Source organism: Myotis brandtii, unplaced genomic scaffold (assembly GCF_000412655.1).
Source record: "Myotis brandtii unplaced genomic scaffold, ASM41265v1 scaffold423, whole genome shotgun sequence".
In the NCBI taxonomy this organism is placed as follows: Eukaryota; Metazoa; Chordata; class Mammalia; order Chiroptera; family Vespertilionidae; genus Myotis; species Myotis brandtii.
In genome coordinates, this window is record NW_005366214.1 from 4873043 (window position 1) to 4879956 (window position 6914).

Sequence of the window (6914 nt, forward strand, 5' to 3'; positions counted from 1 at the left end):
TTCCTTACCATGGAATAGTTAATCAGATGAACTATATATAACAGAAATTCTAGGGAAGGAGACACAGGACAGGTGGGTTTTGCTGGAAGAGTTAGGAGAAGGGAGAATCTTCAGCATGGGCCTTGTCTGGCTCAGGGAATACCTTGGGCAACTGGAAGTGCATGTCCCAGTGTTGGGTCTTGGAAAGGGGCTGTGAAAAAATAGAAATTATAATGGAATAAGAAGAGGCTGAAGAAGAATTCACATAGGTAACAATTTTGATAAGGGCCAGGCCATTTTCTGGGAAGGCAAAGATAAAAAAAAGTTATCAGAGGGAATTTTGATACCAATTAAGATGAGATCATGGGTGTTTGCGAAAAAGCTCTTGGTGACTAATCAAAGTGGCAATAAAACATTCAAAATAAACATAGAAAACAACACAATTGAAAGGACAACACATAGCTCTAACACCCATTTCCCATGGGCTTGAGTATTAAAGGACATAATAAAGTCAATATGGAGCACAGAGAAATGTTCTGGTAAGGCACAGAATTTTTGCTGTCCAGGCAGATTACATTTGAAGACAAGAATAACCCTTTATGTTATAGACAAAGGCATTAATCAGTAAATAAACCAAAAAAGTAAGGCCATTAAAACTGAGCATATATTATTAGTTTTTTTAAAATACATTTCATAGCTTATTTTCTGATTCAGCTATTAAAAAACTAAGGCAACTCTAATTTACTTTCCAAGCTTTTTTCTTCAAATTCATTTCATCAGTCCTTTTCTCACTGTAAATGCATGGTACTTGGAGTTCTTTTCTGAACCAATTATAATATCTTACTGGTTCCCTCCTTAGTGAGTTAAATAAAACTTTTCAAATATGTTTATTTTATGTTTTACGAGAATCATTTTATCCTCTTGTAAATATTATTCTTTAACGTGTGAGACATAGGAACATAGTCTTGCCACTTTCTGCCCCAGGATTTTGTGACCAACAGCACTCAGGACTGGAGGTGGCAATTTTCCTATGTAGACTGAGGAATAGTAATTCAGCCTTTTAATTCTCAGTAACCCCTTCATCCTTAGGTTATTAGCAGTTATCTCACAGTCAGCTGTTTTGTATTCGAAATAATTCTAGTGTGTAGACTTATGGAGAAAACAAAAATCTGTAACATAGTAACAAGATTCACTTTGTTCATCTTAAAATTCAGGATGTTTTAGCTTTTACCTCCTTTTTTTTTCTACATATCAACTACCTTGATCTTGCTTTCAAGATTTTCATTTCCATGAGCTTTTTGTTGTTGTTCATTAATTTTTTTATAGCATTCTATTTTTATGGGTATCAAATCTTCCCTAACCTCAATGATGATATTAATAATGATTGTTTAAAAAAGAGTTCTTTCGTTATTTTTATTTCCTCAAAGTAATGTTCTCTCTCTCTCTCTCTCTCTCTCTCTTTCTCTCTCTCTCGGTTTGGGGTTCAATCTTTCATTTTCATGTTAAGAGTGTTCCTCGCTGAGTGCAGTCCCTAGCTGCTCATGTTTGAGATTAGGAAGTGAAAAGGTGCCTTGAAAGCTCTGGGTGTTGTATTTTCCTGGCACTTCTTTCCTCCCCGCTCCTCCTCCTTCCTGACACACCCTATCCACTCTCCCCTGCTCCCAATCTGGCTGCCTCTCTCTTTTCTTTCAAGATTCAACTCAAGCATTACCTCTTTTCTGGAAGAGGTTTTCGTGTTCCATCCTGCCTCAGTACTTTCCTGTACCCTATACCGCCCTACATAGATTGAGGACAAGTCTGGCTTCCAGTCCTGGCACAGACACATACAAATATTTGTAGAAAGAAGGACTATATGAATGCTACCTCCAACATACAGTTTATATGCATTACTTCTTTTTGTCCTCATAATAACTCTAGTCTAGGCCATTCTACTTTTTCAATTGTGCAAAAAAATTGGAAGACCAACAACTGCTAAAATGTTGAGCAAATGAAGGTATCAAGCAAAAGAATAGCTTTCCTATTGCTGCATAGGTTTAAAGCAGAGAAGTAAGTGGCAGGGGAGTGAGATTGATGAGCGAGAGGGAAGGCTTAACATGTACTTGGCACTGTGCTAAGTACGCACTTTGTATACTTTGTTATTTCTCAAAAAAAAATCCATTGATTTATAGACAGTAAATTGAAGTTCAGAGACATTAAGTAATTTGCCCAAGGTCACACAACTATATTTGAAATTAGGTCTCTCTGGTGTCCCTAAGCCTATGCTCTGGTGTGTCTCTGGGGAATCAGGACAGATAGGTGTGGCTTTGGTGAGATGTTTGGTACATTAATGGGATGAGCCCTTCCCCAGTCTATTCAACTTCCTTATACGTTTCCCTTGAATGTCTGAACTTCTCAAGGCATAATGCCTTATAAAAGTCAACTCTTATTTATCAGCATGGTTCTTAGCTATAGCAATCCATAAGACATACCCTTCTTTTGCTAATGGGTGCATTACGTGGCATCTGCCCGTTTGCATTAAGAAATCACATTGCACTTGTCTGCCAATGGACCGAAATAAAAAAGCACTTCGAACAGCTGTACCTCTTTAACTGCTGCTGCTTTTCTTTTGAGCTTAGTAAGAAAGAGACCAGTAAGATTATCAGAATGGGATGCCTAATTCCCTAGCCTTGCCCACCCCTTACATGGGCACTGACCATGGAACTAAACTGAAAAGTTAGCTTTTCTGGCCTAAATGTCATATGCAGCACTTTAAACATATAGGAAAGTTCTAGAACTCTTTTCACAAGCCACTTCTCCACTTAGCAGTATCAGAGATGTGACTAAACTCAAGGGCTTGAGGAAATGAAACATTTATGTTATGGGTCATAAATTTTTATATGTTTCATCCCTGAATTATTGGATTTAGGTCCAACCTTGGGTTGGCTGAAGGCCAGATTATCTACACTAATAAAAGAGAAACATGGTAATTGGCGTACGACCGCTACCCTTTTCATTGGCTAATCAGTGAGTATATGCAAATTAACTGTCAGCCAAGATGGCAGCCGGCAGCCAGGCACTGAAGCGAGCAGGGAGGCTTGCTTGCTGCAGACTCCAACGTTCCCCGCCTATGCTCTGGTGTGTCTCTGGGGAATCAGGACAGATAGGTGTGGCTTTGGTGAGATGTTTGGTACATTAATGGGACGAGCCCTTCCCCAGTCTATTCAACTTCCTTATACGTTTCCCTTGAATGTCTGAACTTCTCAAGGCATAATGCCTTATAAAAGTCAACTCTTATTTATCAGCATGGTTCTTAGCTATAGCAATCCATAAGACATACCCTTCTTTTGCTAATGGGTGCATTACGTGGCACCTGCCCGTTTGCATTAAGAAATCACATTGCACTTGTCTGCCAATGGACCGAAATAAAAAAGCACTTCGAACAGCTGTACCTCTTTAACTGCTGCTGCTTTTCTTTTGAGCTTAGTAAGAAAGAGACCAGTAAGATTATCAGAATGGGATGCCTAATTCCCTAGCCTTGCCCACCCCTTACATGGGCACTGACCATGGAACTAAACTGAAAAGTTAGCTTTTCTGGCCTAAATGTCATATGCAGCACTTTAAACATATAGGAAAGTTCTAGAACTCTTTTCACAAGCCACTTCTCCACTTAGCAGTATCAGAGATGTGACTAAACTCAAGGGCTTGAGGAAATGAAACATTTATGTTATGGGTCATAAATTTTTATATGTTTCATCCCTGAATTATTGGATTTAGGTCCAACCTTGGGTTGGCTGAAGGCCAGATTATATAATTATAATACTCATTAGCAAAGCAAAGCACTATTGTATATTTTTCTCACATCTGATCAATGTATATAATATATATAATTTATATATAATATTTAATGATGGATATTATATATATATATTTCTCAAGCCATTAGTCATCAAACCTTTCCCTCTGGCATGAGACAGGGCTTTATTTTTGTGCTGCTTAAGAGTATTCTTCGGACAGACAAGTCATAAAAGCTAAAGCGTACTCATTCTCTTTTCAACCATAAAGCATCTGACTACATAAAAAAAGCAATTGTCTAAAAAGCAAGTATTATTGATGTAATACTTCCCCTGGGCACATTTGCCAACCAAAATATAAGCTTCCTTTAGAGAAATGCTTGGAAATTATTAGTTTGTCATTCAGTTTAGGGTTTATATGTGTAAAAATATCCCAACCAAGGTTAATGTGTCCTGCAATGTCATGTCATATGTAGTCTTCCAAAAGGGATATTTGAGGTCTGCAATTTTTGTTTGAAAATTTTTTTCTTAATTGCTGGAATGCCAGAAAACCTAGCATACTAGGCCACCTTGGATACAATTGTCAGCATCCCTTTATGTTGAAAATATAAAAGCCCAAATGGAAGAGTTTCTATTTACCACTTTTACTTTTTACCACAACATGTTTCAACATGTTACCCATACCTGCTAAAGCACTAGATGAGATTCACCAAAATGTTTTTAAATACAAATAAAAATCACTAGCCCGATTTGTTTTTCATCAATACTCAGAGTATTAATTCTAGCTTAGCTTTCCTCTCCCCCTCTCTGCTCCCTTTCTCTTTCTTTGCTCTGACTTCAACACTTGAAAGATCATCTGTCCTTTTTCAGTCTCGATTTGGAAGCCGTGCTCCCGCCCCGCCCCCTGCCCAAGCAAGGTTACGGTGAGTTTGTGGCCGGGCAACGCAGGGCCTGACCCCATCTCTGCTCCCGGAGGGGGCTGGCCCAGCACAGCTCTCAACAATGCAACAGCTGTCGCAGACCAGCCTCTCTCTTTCCCAGCTGAACACACTGGGGGTTGAGACTCACTCACTGCACTGGACATGTACTTTTTTTCTCTCTGAAAGGGCAGGTGGCCCTAATGCAGCCTGTCTCCAGCACCCCACACCCCCTTTTCCCCTCAGCCTGCCCACCTCCTAGCAGTAAGTTAGTCACTCAAGACTTTGGAGGTGAAACGTGCTGCAAAAGCAGAGAGAGAAATCTTAGACTTGGAACAAAGCCATTCAGGAGAGAGCTGTCGCATCAGCGAGGACTTTGATTGTGTGTGTTTGCCCGTCTTAAATGCTAGTTACCATAGCTACCGTGAGCAACACATATAAAAAGGTGATAATGGAACCAGGCAGTGGCTTTTCAGGAGGGTTGTATATCACATTTTCTTTTTGAGCCTTTCTTGCACTGAATATTACACCAAGAATGCCTACTTTCATTAATGGCTGAATTGGAATCAAAACTGAATCATGATTAGCCACCTGATGTTGGTCATCTGTAACCTCGGGGCAAGGTTTCCAGTACTCCAGTGTTCTGCCATGCATAGAAAGAAGCATGCCTAATGCAGAGCTGGGAAGACTCTCAGAGCCCGTGTAAGGCTTATTGCTTGTTATTTATTCTGATTTGACTCTCAGGAACCCGTGTAAGGCTTATTGCTTGTTATTTATTCTGATTTAAATGCCCAATGTCAGATTTGCCCTGTTCATTTTCATTTGAAGAAACAATGGATAGCAATTCCCCTAACCTCTGATCTTTTCAAATGATTACATGAGCGTTTTCCCATATCATTAGACATTGCGAAGATTCATTTTGGTGTATCTCATCTAGTCTCACCATAGTCTCACCGAGAATGATAAAGACTATAAAAGCAGCGTCTAAACCATAGTCTCACCGAGAATGATAAAGACTATAAAAGCTGAAGACCAACCTGCACAACTTTATGGTATTTCTCTGATGTATAATCTATTTTCTCTTCAGTGGACTGTACGATTGTCTAAACTGCCATTACAAATTCTTACTAGTAATTTCCCTTTTGCTGAATTATCCAGCTCCATCATCAGAGGTAAATTTTTGTTTTGGTAAAGTCTTCACTGCAAAACCAAATACAAAGATTTAGAAAAGATCTCCTCGAACTTAATAGAGAAGCAAAAAGCAACGGCCTCCCCACTCCTGATGGAAATGATTACCAATGCAAGATTACCCACGGAGAAGCCTCTCCATGATGCATGGAAAAGTTTCCAGAACATAATCTAATAATAGCAAAATAAATAGAAATACTAAATAAATATCCAACAAAGCCGTGGCTCACATCACTAATGGAAATCCAAGTGCTGACAGTGGGCGGGATTTTCCTGTGACCCAGAGCGTGTAGGAGGTACGCACCCAGTCTGGGTGATATCATATGGAGGTGTGGAATGTCATCGTGCCTTCCCCTGTGGAAAAAGTGATGTACAGAAAAGGCATAGGGCTTGCCCAAGGTTATCTCGCACAGAGGCGAGTTTATTATGGATGCAAGCATCCTGGCGTTCAGCTGGGGCCTGGACTCCTGATTCACTGCCCCTTCTAGCACATAAAATCTCTTTACTACAAAGCCTTACTATGCTGTTCTTACATCCCACTGAGCTTACTGTGATCAGAAAATGATTATTTTAATAATAACGTAAAAATGTATGCGAGCGATGCATATTCATTATAGACAAATAAAAACTATATTCAAGACAAAGAAGAAAATAAAAATAATCTGTAATTCTATCACTTGCATTTTAGTGCATTAGCTTTTAGACATTTTTCTTGGCATATTCATAATACACAACTAATACATAAATATGAAATTATTTTACCAAAATGGCATTGTACCATGCATAATTTTATTTTTTGCACATGTAAGTTGCTAATATATAAATATATTAATAAATATGTCCCTACAATTTCATTTTTAATGGCCAAATAATGTTCTATCCTATAGAATTTCACAAGTGTTAATTCTTTATTGGTTGGGCATTTCATTTATTTCTACTTGTTTATGAGTTATTGTTTTATAAAGTAGAAACACTGAAAAATACAGGGTTAAACTTTTTATAATTAATGTTTGCACATACCCTTAATTACAAATACTTACTTATTAATTGATTAATATTC